The sequence below is a fragment of the Microcaecilia unicolor genome, chromosome 4, assembly GCF_901765095.1.
Source record: "Microcaecilia unicolor chromosome 4, aMicUni1.1, whole genome shotgun sequence".
Classification (NCBI taxonomy): Eukaryota; Metazoa; Chordata; class Amphibia; order Gymnophiona; family Siphonopidae; genus Microcaecilia; species Microcaecilia unicolor.
Window position 1 is genome coordinate 216,570,699 of NC_044034.1, and position 21,279 is coordinate 216,591,977.

Genomic DNA, 21,279 nt, shown 5'->3' on the forward strand with positions numbered 1-21,279 from the left:
GGAAAAATGAAATCAAAGGGAGGAAAATTAAGATTAACAGTTCAATTAAACACAATAAGGATGGGAAATGCATAGTCATCATTGGATCTAACCTAGAAATGGGGACAATTTTAAAAGCCATTTCTATACATAAGCCATCTCTATATCATTTATAAATATGCTAAAAAGAAGAGGTCTCAACACAGACCCCTGGAGAACCCCACAATCTATCCTTCTCCACTGAGAATACTGACCATTTAACCCTACCCTCTGTTTTCTATCTTTTAACCAGTTTCTAAATCCACAATAAGACATTACCTCCTATCCCATGACTTTCTAATTTCCTCAGGAGTCTTTTATGAGGTACTTTGACAAATGTCTTTTGAAAATCCAGATACCCAATATTGACCAGCTCACCTTTACCCACATGTTTATTCACCACGTCAAAGAAATATAGTAGATTGATAAGGCAAGATTTCCCTTCACTAAATCCATGCTTATCCACCCATTTTGCCCAGGACTTTATACCAACATACAACAAATAAAAACACTGGAGTTGGTCTTCCAAGCTTTGGAAACTAGATCTCATACCCAGGATATTCCCATGGCTTTTTTGTGTGAGTTGACAGCTTTGACTCTTCAACATAATTTTATGTTTGAAGATTAATTTTTTTCAATTATTGATACGAATTGCCAAGGGTGCGTCTTTTGCCCAAGCCATAGTGAATTTATTTATGACTGATTTTGAAAGGAAATGGGTGTTTATTTCAGCTTGGCTCAATATACCTTTTTTTGGGCATTTCACAGATGATGAATTATAGACTGGTACAGTAACTCAGTTGCAGGAATTTATGGAATAGTTACATGACTGTCATTCCACCATTTGGTTTGTGTGTTTTATCAAACTCAAATTACTTTTTTGGACATACTTGTCAAGGTTCAAAATGGCATCCTTTTGACCTGTATATACCGAGTAATTTTTTTTTAATTGATCTTTATTACAACCACACAAAACAACAAAACACACCAAGAAGCAATATAACGTGGTGATTTTAATTTTTCACCCCTCCCATCACCCTCTTCCCCAACTAAATAATAAAAACCAAACAGGTCAGACTGCTCGTATAGGTTCTTCTTGGCGATCTGAACCCACAGTAATGAAAAGCACAAACACTGTTACCCCCAAAAAACCAAGTACTTCAAGTTATAAGTTCAACAGATAACTAAGAGGGAAGGGAAGGGAAATGGGACTTGATATATCGCCTTTCTGAGGTTTTTGCAACTACATTCAAAGCGGTTTACATATATTCAGGTACTTATTTTGTACCAGGGGCAATGGAGGGTTAAGTGACTTGCCCAGAGTCACAAGGAGCTGCAGTGGGAATCAAACTCAGTTCCCCAGGATCAAAGTCCACTGCACTAACCACTAGGTTACTCCTCCACTCCATGGAGCATGATGAGGCAAACAATCCCATACTGGGGACCAAATTTGTTGGAAGGTTTTTCCATGCCTTAGGAGACCTCCATCCAATATTTAATCTCTCCATTTTCATTAGATGAAAGCGTTCATTCCTCCAAGCAGTCACTGAAGGGGAGACATACATTAATATGCACTTTCTGGCCCCAAAAAAGCTTTGTGTAAAAGAAGAATAGGACCCGATCTAAGGGCCAAAGAGACAAAATTCCAGAACAATTGAACATCTGCTCGAAGCGGCTGATGTCTACCCAAGATCATGGACAGGTAATTCAGCACCTGCACCCACAAAAGGTTTATCAAGACTCATGTCCAGAACATATGCACCACTGTAGCCGGGCTCAGCTCTACATCGTGGGCATTTGGCCATGCTTGCCAAATAAGCCAAATACACCCAATGAGGAGAAATATACAGATGAAACAGAAATTTATACTGTTGTTCCTGAAAGGATACAGAGCGAGCAAGGCGCTTCAAGTGTTTCATTAACAACCAGAGCTCATCACCTGTAACCTTCTCCTCAGCTCATAAATTCATATTCTGAACTCCAGTGTCATAGTCCCAAGCAGGTGCCAAGCTACGCAAGCCGAGCTGGTAAAATAATAAGCCTGCCTTATTTGTTCGAGTCAAAAGTAAAATCTCAGAGATCAAATCCACGGCATCTTCATTCAAAGTAGATATATCCAGGACACTAACATAATGGTGCACTTGACAGTACTCTAGCCAGTCAGTAGGGCACAAGCTCCCCTCCTCCTGAAGCTGCGCATAGGATTTCATGCCCCCAGTGTCAGTCACAAGATCACAAACATAGGTCAACCCATGTTGGGACCTGCACTTTAAGTACATCTTTGTCTCATTAGGTCCAAATTTCTATTACCCCAAAGAGGAAGCAGCATATAGAAGTTGAGGGAAGTTTTAGCTGCTTACAAAGCCACTTCCAACCCTAGAACATAGTTTTTAAACTAGGATGTGCTGCAGCTGTTACCGCATGGGGTGCTTGATACGAAGCAAAAGCCGATGTAATGATCGACATGGGTGGGTGAAGATACATAGCACACCATTAGCAAAAGCCATACATTTGTCTACTTCCTCATCAATAGTGAGGCCACAGGAATACTTTAAGCTTGACAGTATGCATCCTATTCATTGAAAATGAGTTTACCTTTTTCCAGTTCCTTAGACATTGCAGAATCTGTCATACATTGGAATACAAACCTACCTCTAAGTTTAGCTAAGTTGATCATGCACGAAGATCCTGGGAAAGCAATTAGGAGAGCTAGAAAGAGTTCTATATAGTAATAGACATTTGTTACTGCAGCAACAAGATGGACGACAGAGAATTATGTGACTTGTGTTATGAAGTATACTTGGGCTTCAGATAAGAAAGATAAAAATTGGCATCTACTCCATGTGCACTTCTGTTTTCAATTTAGGATAGTATTTTGTAGAAATAAGAATCTGTGAGATTTTTTTTTATTTTAATGCAAATCAGATGTGTGGACAGTGCTAAGTTCAGATCCCCCACGTCATAGGATATGTGGACACTGCTTGATTTGCTCATTAATGATTGAGGACACACAGTTGAAGGATCTAAACACAGGCTGTGTTCTTCTCTTTTACACATGCAACTACTTATTCTTCTGCTTATGTAATACACCCGATTGTCCTTGTTCACTTTGGTATACTGGTAACTGGACAAACATCTCGGATGTTTAAAACCTGCATAATAGGTACAGACTCAACATTCAAAGAGCATTCGAAGATGGAGGAACCTTTGGTTCATCACTGTGTGGAACAACAAAATAATTTTCAACTTTTGCGCTAGATGATACTCAACAGCATTTTTTAATTTTCAAGGGGAAGAGATTTACATAAGCTCTAATGTCAGAGGTAGCAAAGAGGATTTATATACTTAATACCATAGAATTAGAGAATGTCACGGGGACGGGAACCCACAGTAACCGTGAGGATGGGGATAGAGCCCATGGGGATGGGGACAGAGTCCGTGAGGACGGTGACAAACTTTGTCCCCATGTCACTTCATACTTTGAAGTCTGTTAATGAACTGGACTGTTATTTATGTTTGATTGATGCAGAAAACAATATTTTTATTTTTTGGAAAAACAAGCAAACATGCTGGCCACAATTAGCAAAATTTGCATGGGGGATCCTGTACATCCTGCTACAAGCACATCTTCTAAGAAGACATCTTCTATTGTAGGAGGGACTGTGGAAGACAGGAGAGCTAGACTGAATCCTGAGATTGTTGATGAGTTCTTATTCATCCACAGATTGAAAAACCAAAACAGTGCTTCTTAGGGCATATTTCTCCCCTCTAGGGCATACAGAACGGGTCGTATTTTGTACCCCTGGACATTTTAAGAGGCTGGATTAGGATTCCTTGGGGTAGTAGACGTGAGCTATTGTTGAGGTTGGAAGGGTAGAGGATGGTGGTGGTGATGGCATGGTTTATTATAGCTGCTCATTGCTATTATTGTTTTCTATTTGTAATTTATACACAACAGTTGCACAGTATATTGTTCCTTTTTATACATTAAAAAAAAAGATTTGAATATAAAATCATAAGTGTTTGAGGCTTCTGCAGATGAGAACAGAGCCCACGGGGATTGGGGGGGGGGGGGGGGCAGGGACAGAGACAGGGCCGGAGACGGGGCCTGCGGGGACGGACACAGGGACATGTTTTATCCCAGTGTCATTCTCTACATAGAATCTAATGGTGCTCAGCATTTTTTTAATCATTCATATTTGTTGGAAAATACAATTATTTAAAAATCTATTGTTATTTTCAGCTATTGTGATTGGTTGATTGGAGTCTCGGTGTCTTAGATATAAATTGATAGCCACCTTGATACCACTAACGCCAGATGAAAGATGTTACAATTACCCTTATGCAGCTTTTTAGCACAACAGGGGCCCCTTGATGGGAATTCAACAGAGGATTGAAGAAGTACTTCTCAAAACGGACATTTGATGCTTTAATTTACTGAATATATAATTTACTGAATATATATGGTTGATGATTTAATTGATACTAGTAGCCTTTTTCTCATTGTTTTGTTAGCTAAAAAAAAAAAGATACCATCTGAGGTCTTTTTTTGCTTCTCTTTATTGTGTGAGTGGCTGACATACGTAATAATTCCACTACTGAGTGGTGAGAACAGATTTGGCAGAATTTGTTCTATTTGTGGTAACTGAAATCACCCGTTATTATAGTGTTGCCAAATTTGTTAGCTTCTTTAATTTCTGTTAACATTTTACCATCTGTCTGTTAATTCTGGCCAAGTAAGCAGTAGTATAGCCCCCACCAGTATTCCCTTTCCCTTCATACATAGACATTCTATCCATAAGGATTCCACACTGCATCGTTTCCTGCCAAATTTTAATTCTTTGATTGAATTCTCACTTTAACATATAGTGCAACCCTCCTTCATTTTGATCTATTATTTATCATCATTGCAATATAATTTGAAACCTAATATCACAGTATCCCATTGTTTATTTTCCTTCCACCAGGTCTCTGGGTTCTCTCTCTCTTCATTTAGTGCTATGCACGCTAACTCTCCCATTTTATTTTTTCAGGCTTCTAACATTCTTATAGACATTCCAAAGTATATTTGTTGTTTGCATCCAAAACCTGCTTAGCAGTTGCTAAGGATAACTTGACACCTTTACTTTGTCTGCTCTTCCTGTAAAGGCACCTGGCTTACTTTTGACTTTCTTGCAACCTATCAAGATGCCCTAATTTTCCTGTTTTGATAATATTCTTCATTCATACTTCAATCCAAAGCATGAGCTCCTGAGCAACTTATAGAATGCTTCAGTAAATCCTTTAAATAGATGTTGAGCAAGGATGGCAAAAACTGGGACTCTCTGCTGCCATATGTACAGTTTGCCATATGAGAAATACTCTAAAGTTCAATGGGCTTTTCCCCATTTGAACAACTTTATGGAAGAAAGCTCAGGAAAGGAACTACCAAACCCAGGAGGAATTTGACAGACTATATCCTACGGTTAATGGTTTATTCAGACATTATAAACCACCCTTTGCGACAATCATAACAGAAGGATGTACAATAAATAAAATAAAAAGGGAACGCCAATATAATAGTAAAGTAAAAAAGTAAATGATATTATATTAGTCTGATCCATGTTTCGCTTTATAAAACGCTGTTTCAAGGTAGTATCCACGCATATGTCAAACATATTAGATGGGGACTGTTTGACATATGCGTGGAGACTACTATAACGTGAAACATGGATCTGTGTCGGTTGACATCTGGTCTCCAGCTTTTGAATATAAGAAACAGCTAAATTGCTAACATTGAAAAATTGAGAAGCTAAGTACTTCAATACATTGTTACTATATAGAGGAAATATTGGATGTAATAATTGAAAAAAGATATAAGCTGTTTAAAACTAAAAAATGACATTGAAAAAAATATTTAAGGATCGATGAGGATTGCGCTACACCCCTTTTCAGACATATGCTAGGCTCATTTAGCCTTATTAGGGGAAGGTGCGCTGATCTGAGAGATCCATCTATATATATAAAAACACTGTGATTTCTGAACCCAGTGGACTGTTATTGATAAATGTATGTTGGAAAATGGATTGAAGCAGAGCATTTATTTAATGGTTATCCATTCTAAAAACAGGTCTAGATCACAGCATTGAAGTTTTAGCCCTAGACGTATTTGCCTTGTTCCATTATGGCTATAAAACCTCCAAGTGTTAGGAACGACCTATGCCCGTCCTAATCGAGCGTGGTCAATGTCATGCCGATATTTAAAAAAGGTTCCAGAGGAGACACGGGAAATTATAGACCGGTGAGTCTGATGTCGGTGCCGGGCAAAATGGTAGAGATTATAATCAAGAACAAAATTACAGAGCACGTTCAAAAGCATGGACTAATGGGACAAAGTCAACATGGATTTAGTGAAGGGAAGTCTTGCCTCACCAATCTGCTGCATTTCTTTGAAGAGGCAAACAAACATGTGGACAAAGGTGAGCCGGCTGATATTGTGTATCTAGATTTTCAGAAGGCGTTTGATAAGGTCCCTCATGAAAGATTACAGAGGAAATTAGAGGGACATGGGATCGGAGGTAGTGTCTTACTGTGGATTAAAAACTGGTTGAAAGATAGGAGACAGAGAGTAAGACTAAAAGGTCAATATTCGCAATGGAGAAGGGTAGTTAGCGGGGTCCCTCAGGGATCGGTGCTGGGACCTCTGCTTTTTAACATATTCAAAAATGATCTAGCGATGGAGGTAACTAGTGAGGTAATCAAATTTGCCGATGACACAAAGTTATTCAAAGTAGACGAATTGCGGGAAGATTGTGAAAAACTACAAGAGGACCTTACGAGACTGGGAGTCTAAATGACAGATGACGTTTAATGTGAACAAGTGCAAAGTGATGCATGTGGGAAAGAGGAACCCAAACTATAAATACATCATGCAAGGTTCAGCGTTGGAAGTCACGGACCGAGAAAGGGATCTAGGTGTCGTTGTTGATGATACGTTGAAAACTTCTGCTCAATGTGCTGCTGTGGATAGGAAAGCAAATAGAATGTTGGGTATCATTAGGAAAGGGATGGAAAACAAAAATATGGATATTATTCTGCCATTGTATCGCTCCATGGTGCGACTGCACCTCGAGAACTGTGTTCAATTCTGGTTGCCGCACCTCAAAAAAGACATAGTGGAATTGGAAAAGGTGCAGAGAAGGGCAACAAAGATGATACAGGGGATGGGACGGCTTCCCTATCAGGATAGGCTGAAGAGGCTGGGGCTCTTCAGCTTGGAGAAAAGGCGGCTGAGGGGAGATATGATAGAGGTCTATAAGATAATGAGTGGAATGGAACGGGTCGATGTGGAGCATCTGTTATGTTCTCCAAAAATACTAGGACAAGGGGGCATGCGATGAAGCTGCAGTGTGGTAAATTTAAAACGAATCGGAGGAAAGTTTTCTTCACTCAACGCATAGTTAAACTCTGAAATTCGCTGCCGGAAAAGGTGGTTAAGGCGGTTAAATTAGCGGACTTCAAAAAAGGGTTGGACGGCTTCCTAGAGGAAAAAGTCATAGAATGTTATTGAATGGACGAGGGAATACAGTATTTTTAGGATGGGTGGGACAAATTGCTTGTTCTTTTGGCTGCTGTCGGTGACAGGGTGCTGGGCTCAATGGACCCTTGGTCTGTCCCAGAATGGCGATGCTTATGTAATCCTGCACCCAAAAACATCCCCAACACGCCCCCCCTTGTGATTTGGTTGCACTGTAGACAAATTGCATAGATAAACATTTACATTTCAAAAATACTGATTTGGTTGTTTTGAGAAGAAATTTGTCTAAATGCTGATTTATGACACTTTTTGGACGTTTTTCTCTTTTGAAAATGAGCCCCGTGGAGGGGCATAATCGAAAGGGACGCCCAAGTTTTGTTGAGGACGTCCTCGCAAAACATCCCGATGGAGGGGCGGAGAAACCCGTATTATCGAAACAAGATGGACATCCATCTTTCGTTTTGATAATACGGTCGGGGACGCCCAAAACTTGAAATTTAGGTCGTCCTTAGAGATGGTCATCCCTAGACTTGGTCGTTTCTGATTTTCGACAATAATGGAAACCAAGGACGTCCATCTCAGAAACAACCAAATGCAAGCCCTTTGTTCATGGGAGGAGCCAGCATTTCTAGTGCACTGGTCCCCCTGACATGCCAGGACACCAACCGGGCACCATAGGAGGCACTGCAGTGGACTTCATAAAATGCATCCAGGAACATAGCTCCCTTACCTTGTGTGCTAAGCACCCCAAACCGCTCCTAAAACCCACTACCCACAACTGTACACCATTACCATAGCCCTAACAGGTGGGGGGCACCTAGATGTGGGTACATTGGGTTTCTGGTGAGTTTTGGAGGGCTCGCTGTTTCCTCCACAAAAGTAACAGGTAGGGAGGGGAATGGGCCTGCGTCCGCCTGCCTGAAGTGCACTGCACTTAATAAAACTGCTCCAGGTACCTGCATACTGCTGTGATGGACCTGAGTACGACATCTGAGGCTGGCATAGAGACTGGCAAAAAATATTTTGAAAGATGTTTTTTTGAGGGTGGGAGGGAGTTAGTGACCACTGGGGGAGGTCATCTGGTCATTTCGGCCACCTTTTTGTGCATAAGTACATAAGCACCACCATACTGGGAAAAGACCAAGGGTCCATCAAGCCCAGCACCCTGTTTCCGACAGCAGCCAATCCAGGCTTCAAGAACCCGGCAACCCCCCCCCCCCCCCCCCCCCCCACAAATTTTTAAAATAATGTTCAATGGACTTGTCCCTCAGGAATCTGTCCAAACCCCCTTTAAATTCCATAAGGCCAGCTGCTGTCACTACAATCTCCGGCAACAAGTTCCAGAGTTTAACTACACGCTGAGTAAAGAAAACCTTTCTCCTATTTGTTTTAAATCTACCATTCTAGCTTCATCTTGTGTCCCCTGGTTTTGTTGTTGTTTGAAAGTGTAAACAAACGCTTCACATCTGTCCTTTCTAATCCGCTCTAATCCTTGGTCGTAAGAAAAACAGGACCAGTTAAAGTCATCCAAGTGCTCGTCAGGGACGCCCTTTTTTCCATTATGGGTCGAGGACATCCATGTGTTAGGCATGCCCAAGTCCTGCCTTCATTACGCCTCCGATACACCCCCTTGAACTTCGGCCGTCCCTGCGACAGAAAGCAGTTGGGGACGTTCAAAATCGGCTTTTGCTTATACCGATTTGGACGACCCTGGGAGAAGGACGCCCATCTTCCAATTTGTGTTGAAAGATGGGCGTCCTTCTCTTTCGAAAATGAGCCTGATAGTAGACCAAACTGAAGTCCAAAATTTGTGTAAACAAGTACAACCAAAGATTAAACGTTTAAATGTACCTAAATGAGCTTTACAAGACAAACAATTTCTAAATATAGACGGATCAAAGTAGTGAATGTTTATAGGAATCCATAAGGACCTATGTGCGATGAAGTACATCAATTGGACTACAGAAGTTGATCTAGATGAGCGAAATACAGGTTTCCAAAATGACTCTCAATCATCATCAGTAAAAACATGTTTAATTTCTTCTTTCATGATAAGATTGTACCAACCCTTATTGGGCAAGGACATTCCAACCAACATGGAATGAGTAAAGGATCTGATAGAATAATCCAATTTGATCCCTGTCATAGAATAAAAGCTTTGTGATAAAGCAACAAATCTGGAAAGTTTACTCCTCCTTGAAATTTAGCCAGAAAGATTCTAGGGGGCTTATTCTGCCAAAGAAAAGCAGTTAATATTTTCACAATGGATTTATAGAAGACAGGAAATAAAATAGGTAACATGCTTAGAACATATGAAATTTTTGGGACAATCATCATTTTTAATGAGTTAAATCAACCCCACCAAGATAGCAGCAGAGGTGACCAAGGCATAATAGCCTCTTTTACTTTAATTAAAATCTTATCCATGTTAATTTTGGAGGCAGGTAATAAAACCCTGTCAAAATATACACCCAAACATTTAACTACAGATGAAACCCATTTTAAAGGGTAACCATCAATAATAATAAAAAAAGGTGTACACTGATTATTTAGTGGCATTAGTTCTGACTTATCCCAATTTACTTTATATCCAGAAAAGGTGAAGGTAGAAATTAAGGAAATAAGTTCTGTCATTGAAGATTGAGGGTTGGTTAAATAAAGTAGTACATCATTGGCATATGCCGAGAGTTTGAATTCATTGTCACCTATTGAAACTCCAGAGATGGATTTTGTTGAATTGCTGCCAAAAGAGGTTGAAGCGCCAAATTAAATAATAATGGTGAGATTGCACAGCCTTGACACATTGCTCTATTTAGGATGAATAATTCAGAAATATCTTTATTGGCAGCTATCCTGGCAGAAGGAAAAGTGTATAATAATCTTACCATATTAATAAAATTCTGAGGAAAGCCAAAAGAAATCAATGCATGAAATAAATAATTCCATTCTATCCGATTAAAGGCCTTCTCAGCATCTAGAGAAACAGAGAATAGGTAGGTCCTTTGATCAGAAAAGCAGAAGAACTAGAAAGAAAACAGAATGAACAGCAGAGGGCATTCTCATATACATTCCCTCATGATGGATTAAGTGACAAAATAATCTAGTATTGTTAGATCCAAATTGGTTCTTGATGAAGCCAGCTTGATCCTTGTGAATAAGTGTATGCACATATTTTTCAAGTCTAATACACATTAGAGTAGCATATATTTTATAGTCTATGTTCAAAAGTGAAATAGGACAGTAATTTTGTACTAGATATGGATCTCTGTTGGGCTTAGGTAATACTAGTAAAAAAGGCCCGTTTCTGGGAGAGATGAAATGGGCGCTAGCCAGGTTTTGGGGCAGGGGGAGATGGGGTTTGCAGCCTCTAGAGCCATGGTCAGCGACCCAGCTGTCCCCGAAGCCCCCTCCTGGCACAGAGAGATAGCGTTTGCAGGCTCGCCACCCACCGTCAGCGAGGCAGCTGTCCCCCAACCCTCCTTGAGGCACCTGGGCGCTCCGTGATGCTGTTTCCGCATTTGTTTCCTGCAATGTGGTCCGCCGGAGATCGTGTTTGTTTCCTGCAGTGCGGTCTGCCCTCATCGTCATGATGCTGTGACGCGAGGGCAGGGCACACGACACTTCACAGGTCATGCTGTTTCCGTGGGTAGATCGCGTTTGCAGCCTAGGCATCCAGCCGGGAGATCGCACGTTTGTTTCCTGCAGATGACCAAAACCGAGCTTCTCATTTTCCCCCCCAAACTACTACTACTACTACTCAAACCCACCTCCCCGCTCCCCCCATTTTCTATTTCTGTTGATGGCTCTCTCATTCTCCCCGTCTCCTCAGCTCGAAACCTTGGGGTCATCTTTGACTCTTCTCTCTCCTTTTCTGCTCATATCCAGCAGATTGCCAAGACCTGTCGTTTCTTTCTTTACAACATCCGTAAAATCCGCCCCTTTCTTTCCGAGCACTCTACCAAAACCCTCATCCACACCCTTGTCACCTCTCGTTTAGACTACTGCAATCTGCTTCTTGCTGGCCTCCCACTTAGTCACCTCTCCCCTCTCTAGTCAGTTCAAAACTCTGCTGCCCGTCTCATCTTCCGCCAGGGTCGCTTTACTCATACTACCCCTCTCCTTAAGACCCTTCACTGGCTCCCTATCAGTTTTCGCATCCTGTTCAAACTTCTTCTACTAACCTATAAATGTACTCACTCTGCTGCTCCCCAGTATCTCTCCACACTCGTCCTTCCCTACACCCCTTCCCGTGCACTCCGCTCCATGGATAAATCCTTCTTATCTGTTCCCTTCTCCACTACTGCCAACTCCAGACTTCGCGCCTTCTGTCTAGCTGCACCCTACGCCTGGAATAAACTTCCTGAGCCCCTACGTCTTGCCCCATCCTTGGACACCTTTAAATCTAGACTGAAAGCCCACCTCTTTAACATTGCTTTTGACTCGTAACCACTTGTAACCACTCGCCTCCACCTACCCTCCTCTCTTCCTTCCCGTTCACATTAATTGATTTGATTTGCTTACTTTATTTATTTTTTGTCTATTAGATTGTAAGCTCTTTGAGCAGGGACTGTCTTTCTTCTATGTTTGTGCAGCGCTGCGTACGCCTTGTAGCGCTATAGAAATGCTAAATAGTAGTAGTAGTAGTAGTGGTCCGCCGGAGATTGTGTTTGTTTCCTGCAGTGTGGTCCGCCCTCGTTGTCATGACGTTGTGACGTGAGGGCGGGGCACACGATGCGTCACAGTTCTGACTTCCGGTTTCCAGGCATGGACAAACAGGATATCTCTGGTGCCTCACAGTTCCGGTTTTGAGGGGGTTTTGAGGCTTCATTTAGAACGTTGGGGTTGCGAATTATGTCCAGAAGGGGCGTGGCTGAGGGCAGGTCCTGAGTGACAGTGAGTGGTGCATGAGTGAGAGAGTGTTCCTGACAGCTTAGCCTTCAGTGTTTCCCTCCCACAGAGTGAGCTTCAGAATGTTCCAGGTGAGAATTATTATATAGGATTATGACATTTGCTTGTAGAAATCGACCCATGTGATCAGGTTGAGATAAGTAGTCTTGAAAATATAGATGTAATTTGGAAAGTAGTGGGCTGGAGAATGATTTGTTAAAAAAATTCCACCAGCATGCCATCCAGTCATGGAGCTTTGGAAGATGCTAAAGATTTGATGGCCAATAAGATTTCCTCTTTTTTAATTAGTTGTTTTAATGCCTCAGCATGATGGGCAGACAAACGAGGTAAGTTAACCTCAGGCAATAAGATGGTAATTAACATCTTTAGTTGCAGTACATTCTGAAAAATTCCAGTAGTATGAATGTCTTAAAGATGTATGAGAGGTGTGGTAGTAAGAATGGTGTTTGAATCAGATTTAATGCTTGTAATACGGTGTTTAATTCGATGACCTTTCAAGTAAGAGGCTAGCAATTTTCCAGCTTTGTTAGTCTTATACCAAATTCTGATTGAAGGAGATAGTGGACGCCATATTAGACAAAAGGGAGTTGTATTTAAATTTATATGATTGCAAGTCTTGATAGACTTTCTGGTCACACTCAATGCATAATTTAGATTCCAAAGCACATATTTCATTTGCCAGCGATTCAGTGGAGGAGTTGAGTTTTTTGTGTTGAAAGGATGAAAAGCTAATAACTTTCCCTGAAGCCAAACTTTATAAGATTCCCAAATAGTAACCCAGGAAAGGCTGAGGTTCTGATTGCATCATCCTTTTAGAAGAGTAGAATTTAATCTCCACGTGCGAGAATTAGGATGTTCCTCTGATCAATTCAGAGTACAAGAGATGGTAGCATGGTCAGAAATAGATATTTCATGAATTTTGGCTGAATGAAGCATTGGAATCACATGTTTGGAACTAATAAAGTAGTCCGGTCTTGAATATATATGATGTACATTAGAATAGAAGGAATAGCCCCTTGCTGTTGGATGTAATAAGCCAGACCATCTATTCAGTTGTATAAGTGAAGATAAAGAGGTTGTCACTTTTAGTTTAGCTGGACGACACTTAGATGATCTGTCTAATATGGGATCAATGGGGAAACTGAAATCTCCCCTAAGCAGTGTGTGAGCTGAGAGAGAACTGCTTTCAGATATATTTAATTGCTGAAAGAAATTAGGGTCATCACTGTTAGGAGCATAAAACATTAATGAGAGTTATGGATTTGCCTTGTATATCACACCTTCAATAAAGGAACAGTGGCCCTCAGTCAAACAAATGAGAAGAAAGATGAAATGAGAGAGACATCCGTATGAGAGTGATAATACCATTTTTCGTTCCTTTAGCTGAAGCAGCATAACATTGATCAAACCATCCTCCATAGACTTTATTAGATTCCAGATGGTCCAGGTGGATTCTTGTAGGAAACAAATATTTGACAAGCTTTTTCAGATACAAGAGGATCTTCTTCTGCTTAATGGGGTGTGAGACGCCTTTTACATTTAAAGATGAGATGAATCTTCATCGATGCCAAAAGAACATCAATATAGATGAACAAAGAACAACATAATCATCAGCTTCTCATGCATCCAGCAGAAGCAGGCAGAAAAGTCTCCATCAGCAGCGATAAAATATTGAGGTGTTTAGTCAGCCAATCAGCTGAAAGTATGTCATAAAAATTGTACTGAAGACATCATGTCATGCGTCCAGAATGGTCATTTAGAAATGTTTGCAGTGCTGCAGGGTCATCATAATTCTTTGTGGTGTTGCAGTGTGTGACCCGCATTCTAGCAGGGTAGAACAGGCCATATTGAGCTACCAGTGTTTTTAGTTTAGGACACAGCTCTAACAAGAGCTTACATTTTTTTTGCTGTAGATTTAGATAAATCTGGAGCAAAGAACAAGTTACATCCATTGAATTGCAAAGATTTGTCTTAGCAGCTTGCAAAATTTGGAATGATTGTGGGTAGCAAAGCAGTTTCATACCAATCAGTCAAGTGTAATTTTTCCCTGTAATGGGCCTAGAGTGGACCCGATGAGATCATACTATTTCTAGAGTAGGATCAAATTTTTCACCCAACAGCTGGGGTAGAAAAGATTGTGGGAATGCAATCATATTCGCACCTTCTGACAGTTCTGGAAGGGCCAATAGGTGAATATTGTTCCTCCTCATTCTGTTTGCAATGTTTTCAGTCTCATTGTGTAACAAATCTAATTTGTTTAAGCAACGCTGGACATCTGTGGACTGTGAATCACCGATATGTGTTCTTCCAGCAATTCCATTCATGCATTTAAATAAGTCAAGCAGACCGCTAGAATTTCATATTTCATTTCTGTGGTGTTTTAAAGATTTTGTTGCATAATATCTTTTAGGTATCTTATATCTTCCGATATGGTATCATTTTTTTCTGGCAGGTGCAGAGACGTTAGGACCTTGTCTGGTGTAGGCAGCTCTTGTTTCAATCGTTTGTTTGCTCAGCGCAAGAGAGAAAGCAACATCATTCTTAGAAGATTTAGTAGACATTTATGCATATTTTCAAAGCACTTTGGGAGGCTAAGTTCCATAGGTTTCTATGGAACTTTGGGAGGCTAAGTGCTTTGAAAATGAGCAATGTAATAGAGACATGGTAGAATTAATTTGTTTTAAAAAAGTATAATTTAACGACTGACTTACAAGCATTTTACTAGTAGCTGATGGGAGAGTCTAAGCATTCATACCGAGATTGGTCATGTGACTTCTCACTAGTAAAACTACTCTTAATGCTATCTGATAGCATCATTCAATCAAATCTCCTATCTGAGGCTGAAATCTAGTGTCTAACAAGAACATAATACTAAATGGCTTGAGACAGAAACACAACACAACCTGACCACTAGTTCTGCAAACTAAACATTCCTTATATCCAGAAAGTCCCTTATGAGTGCAGAGCAAAGCTAAGACACTCCCCTTTACTACTCAACATACTAAAATATGGAATATTCAGATTTTATCATCAACTCAGTAACAGTGATAAACTCCCTCCCGCTTGGCACCAATACAGCAAACCTACCATACCAAACTTGCACTAATTCATAGTAACATAGTAGATGACGGCAGAAAAAGACCTGCACGGTCCATCCAGTCTGCCCAACAAGATAACTCATATTTGCTGCTTTTTGTGTATACCCTACTTTGATTTGTACCTGTGCTCTTCAGGGCACAGACCGGATAAGTCTACCCCGCACTATCCCCGCCTCCCAACCACCAGCCCCACCTCCTAACCACCAGCTCTGGCACAGGCACAGACCGTATAAGTCTGCCCAGCACTATCCTCACCTCCCCACCACCAGCCCTGCCTCCCAACCACCGGCTCTGGCACAGACCGTACAAGTCTGTCCAGCACTATCCCCGCCTCCCAACCACCAGTCCTGTTTCCCACCACCGGCTCTGGCACAGACCGTATAAGTCTGCCCAGCCCTATCCCCGCCTCCCAACCACCAGCCCTGCCTCCCGATCTTGACTAAGCTCCTGAGGATCCATTCCTTCTGCACAGGATTCCTTTATGCTTATCCCATGCATGTTTGAATTCCGTTACCGTTTTCATTTCCACCACCTCCCGCGGGAGGGCATTCCAAGCATCCACTACTCTCTCCGTGAAAAAATACTTCCTGACATTTTTCTTGAGTCTGCCCCCCTTCAATCTCATTTCATGTCCTCTCGTTCTACCACCTTCCCATCTCCGGAAAAAGTTCGTTTGCAGATTAGTTAAATATCAACAGAGGCATACCACAGCAATCTCTACACCACTAATACACTCCTATTGGAGAATGCAAATAAGAACACAAATGTGCGTTCTAGCAGCCATAACTTCATTAATGTACACCACCTTGAGTGAATTCCTTCAAAAAGGTGGTAAATAAATCTTAATAAATAAATATGGACAGAGAGAGGAAGCAGCAACTAAAACAATACAAGGGCTGAAACACAAACCTATATAGTAGACCAAAAACCTGACACCTGAATGGTTCACGAGAGATTCATCTTTACCACTCAAGATAACGGATTACAGGAAAGATGGATCATAACCACTACAGAACTGTGACAGAACAGTGTGTTGTAAGCCTGTAAATTGCCTAAATTAATTCTGAAGTGCATTTCTCTAGTTTGGCCAGCTGGTGGTGCATGTTTATGCTTAAAGTAGTTACAGAAGACTGACCTCTCTTTCTTTTAGTTAGCACACAGGAAATGCCTGTAGTGATGTAACCAGTTTTTTTTGTTTGTTTTTTTTTTACTTGACTGTTGATTGGCCCAGGAGCTCATTTTTTTTGGACTTTATTGGCTTTCCCCCCAGTTTCAGCTTGGGAGAAAAGAGAGAGGAAGCTCTTTGCTGAATCTCTGTAAAACAGTTATATTTGATAACTGGTGAGCAGCTATATGTCCTGATCTCCCCAGGTACTTTCTAGGAAGTAAACAAATGTTTAGTTAGTGTTATATTTGATCCATATTTCAGTTACCTGTTATTGTTTGCTGATTGCACATTTTTTGTTCATTCTTCAATATATTTTTAAGATAATAAACAATTGTTTATTGCCTCTGTCTGTCTGGACTGATAAGAAATCCTGGTGGTTTGTGTGTTGGGTCTGTGAGTGCTTTCTGGGAACTGTGAGACTATTGGGAGTGTGGCCGCAGTAACCTAGAAATCACTGGGGAGGAGGGTGCTAGTGTACAGCACAAGTGGCAGGTACAGGTGAACCTGAGCTATGCTGGGGATAGACCCTCTAAGTGGTCACGGGGTAACCCCAGGCGGGTGGCTAGGCATTTCGTGACAAGAACAAACAGTAAAACAGACATGCTGATTTTGCAACACTGATCTGGAAATGGTCATGCAGCTCATTGTAGGGTGTGAAGTGCTGCTGTCTGAATGCCTGTAGAAAGAACAGCTCAATAAAGTAATATGTCTCATCCACTGGAAGCTATATAAACAGTATAATATTGCAGTACTAGAAACACATTGGGAACACATCGCTGCTAGAACTCTAGAGAATGAAGAAGTTGTAATCACCTGGGGCACTGCGATTTTCATAGATAGCTCAATGCAAAAAAAAACCCAGATATTGTGGAAAAGGAGAAAAGCAGAACAGCGTTATTAATAAAGATGTGGGTGTCAAGTGACTATTCTGTACTACGTGTATAGAAAAAGAAAATCCTTGAGTGCCAAAAAATGTAATCAGACACTGAGAAAATGTGGTGGAAGCATACAGAAATTGTTCCATTTGTATTGTGTGTCACCAACTTGATTTAAAATAATCTCCAAGCTTGTATATATTACACCTTACTACTGTTACTTATTTCTACAGCATTATTAGAGGTATGCAGTGGTGTACACACAAGAGACCATCCCTGTGAGAGAGTTTACAATCTATTCAAAACAAACAGAGGTACTGAAGAGGTGAGTAGGGGTTAAGAGTTAAAAGCAGCCTTAGAAACATTTTAGAAACTCCAGGAGGCTAGTATCTCCAGCACACCCTGCCACAAGGGTGAGGTTTATTCCTGTCATTGAACTGCAAAATTACCCATTTGGAGTCATCACCCTGTGAGGAATATAAGTCATTTAGAAGAAATGTTTTTCAAAAACAAGTTTCAAGGATTTACTATTTCACCCATCAAAAATGTCTGATCAGCTTATAGTCTAGGAAAAAAAAAAGAGATAGTAGAGTGGCTTACAACCTAGATAGAGAGACAGATGGTAGAGAGGGGTAACATACAGGACTTGCAACATTAGGGGAGGAAGGGAGAACTATAATATTGATAAGGGAGGGGGGGGGGAATGACACAGTAGGCGGCTGTGCGGTCTAGTCATACTACCCAAGGACTCCTAATTCAAGTATATGCATCATTAAAAGAAAGTTTGGATTTAAATTGTGACAGAAACGAAGGTAGCCCGAGGTTGAGCGGTAACAGGTTCCAAACCTCAGAGCCCTGAACTGAAAAACTGGAACGCCTAGTGAATTCATAGATGATTTCGTGGAAGGAGGCGACAATAAGTCGATTTTGTTGTGAGGACCTCAGCATTCTTGAAGGGCAGTATGAGGTTAAGAATCTGAAAATATGATTCACCAGAGGAACAAATTTTATATATATAGTGGAGGAGTTTATAGATGATTTGATGAGAGACTGGTAGCCATTGGGCATCTTTTAATAGGGGAATGACATGGTCATATTTCCTGTGTCCGGTAATTAACTTGATGGCTGTGTTCTGTATTACCTGTAGGCATCTGAGTTCTTCGAAGCTTGCAAGCTAATCATCAAAGAAAAACTCAGAATATATGCATGTAGGAACTCAAAACTAACTCCTATATACTTTATCTCCTGCAGCTATCACCCCGCCCATTCTGTCTAGAAAGGGGAGGACAATTTTTAGACAGGTAAATTAAAGAGTAACACCTTAATTACCTGGGCAAATCCCTTTGAAAACTGTCCTCTCAAATTGCCTCACTAGAGAAATGAAGGGGATATGATAACACATTCAAATATTTAATAAGCTTTATAGAGAAGGAAAAATTTTCCAAAGGAGATCTGAGGTTACAGGGAGGAAGATTCTGACTGAAGATGAGAACATACCTCTTCACTGAATAGCCTAATGAACAGATATGGTGAAAGCCAGTACTGAGAAGAGTTCAAACATGCATGAGCAATGATGAGAACAAGATTAGGATGTTCTATTGCAAAACAATCCACTATTCAGAGATAAGTGGGGAGGTATTAAAAGAGAAAACAGGGCCTAAATAAAGGAAGCACAAACAGCTCATACTGCAAACCAGATGGGACCCCCACAGCTCACATAAATAGTCTGGTCTAAGCTGGCAGAGGAGCAGGAAATGACCCAATGTGCAGCGCTTTACTTTCGCCTCTTCCTGCTGCGCGATCTCTGTGGGGGAGGGGGAGAGAGACTCAATGCCAGCACTGAGCAGAATTCTGCACAACAGTTGCAGAATTCTGCATGTTCTGTATGGCGGAGAACTCTATGCTGCACAGTTGAGTACATTTCCCCCAGGAGTAACAAATTCTGGCATCACCTCAGTAACAGCAATACTAACTTACCATTATCAGCCACCTTGAAGGTAACATAAAACCCAACAATATATTCTAAAGCTATACAGCAACCCTCCCATACCAAAACAGCACTATCTCCCAGGATTCAAAGACCAAAAATCCAGTTTCACACCGGACCCTAAAATACCAACCCACCTCCTACCAGGAATATAGACCAAGTCAGACTACTTAAGATCTCTAATCAAAAAGTTCTAGTAAAATATCAAACATGCAAAATATAGACTAACCCTCACCAAATACGACTGCAAAGTGGCCCCAGACTTTCAGGACAGGTTGATCCAGTCCTGGTTTTACCCCATAGTAGCTGCAATTTCCCTATACATTCACTAAGGGGCTCTTTTACTAAGCAGCAGTAAGCTCACTGAGGGTTTACCGCACACCAATCCAGAACTACCGCCGGGCTACCGCAGGAGCCTAAGCAGTGTTTTCTACTGCTAGCACGTGCTCTCTCTTTTGCTACAAAAATATTTTCTATTTTTGTAGCACCAGAACTTAACCGCTATCTCAATGTGTGGCAGTAAGGGCTCAACACCAAAATGGTCATGCAGCAAGTGGTTCACTTACCACATGGCTATTTCTTTTTCCCCAAAAATGGACAGCCTTTTATCCACTGTGGTAAAAGAGGGCCTCAGCGCACATGAAACACACGCACAACGCTAGCACAACTTAGTAACAGGAGCCCTAAGAAAGGCAAGACAACAAGTCTGGACTGGATCACCTTATCCTCAAAATCTGAAGGCAGCTGGCAACCCTATCAGGAAAGAAATAAGGAACCATACATTAGGAAAAGAAACACCAAGAAGCCAGTCTCTGCGCATACTGCCACACTACAGAAAAGACAACAGAAATGTATTTCCTCCAGTACTATGCCAGATAAAAAGATATCAAAGAGGTGAACTCTCAAATTGTACATATTCCAATAGATTTTATGTACTCTGAACACTTTACTTTTCTAATCCCATTGATTTTGTCTTTTCTTCAGCTACCTGTGCTCTCTTCTTTTTCAGGTTCTTCTTTGCATTTTCTGTTGCTTTTCACTCCTGTTAGATTAATTTCATCTCCTAAATTTCTTCTCTGCTTTTTCCTATTCCCTCTTCCCCTCTCTCTCTCATCCCCAGTCCTTCTATTACCCATTCATTTATGTTTTGTCTCCAATATCTTTCACCTCCTCCATAGTTTCCCTGGACTCACCTCCTTCCCAGTGCGCCTATTTTCTTCTTCCAGTTATCCCCTCACTAGTCAAGCTTCTTTCCCGTCACTCATAAGAACACAAGAAAGGTCATGTGCAGTCAGAGCAAGGTCCATCGATTCCAACTTCCTGCTTCTGTCAACAGCCAGTCCAGATCACAATTCTTGGCAAATCTCAAAAAGTAGATTTTTGTTTCACAGTTTAATTAAAGAGGATAAGCAGTGGCTCTTCCAAGTCTACCTGGCTAACAATGTTTTAGTGGACTTTTGTACCACAAACTTGACTACATCCTCTGGCACAGATTCCACAGCCTCTTTTCAGGGATGACCAGGATATTGTGCACCCTAGTGAACCTACAGCCCCCCTCAATTAAATGTCAGGGCCCTAATCTGTTTTACACACACACAATTAGGGCAATTTCCAAAAGTCATTTACACAAGTAAATACGCTATTTGAACATTGCTCACATTTATAGCAGGCAAAAGTACACACTGATAGTTCTTTGAGTTTGTGTAGTT

The 21,279-nt window shown here is 41.0% G+C and overlaps 1 protein-coding gene across 1 annotated transcript in view; it reads right to left on the bottom strand.

Annotated features, from left to right (window-relative positions):
- BRSK2 (BR serine/threonine kinase 2) overlaps positions 1-21,279 on the bottom strand; it is a 900,270-nt gene that overhangs the window by 158,224 nt on the left and 720,767 nt on the right.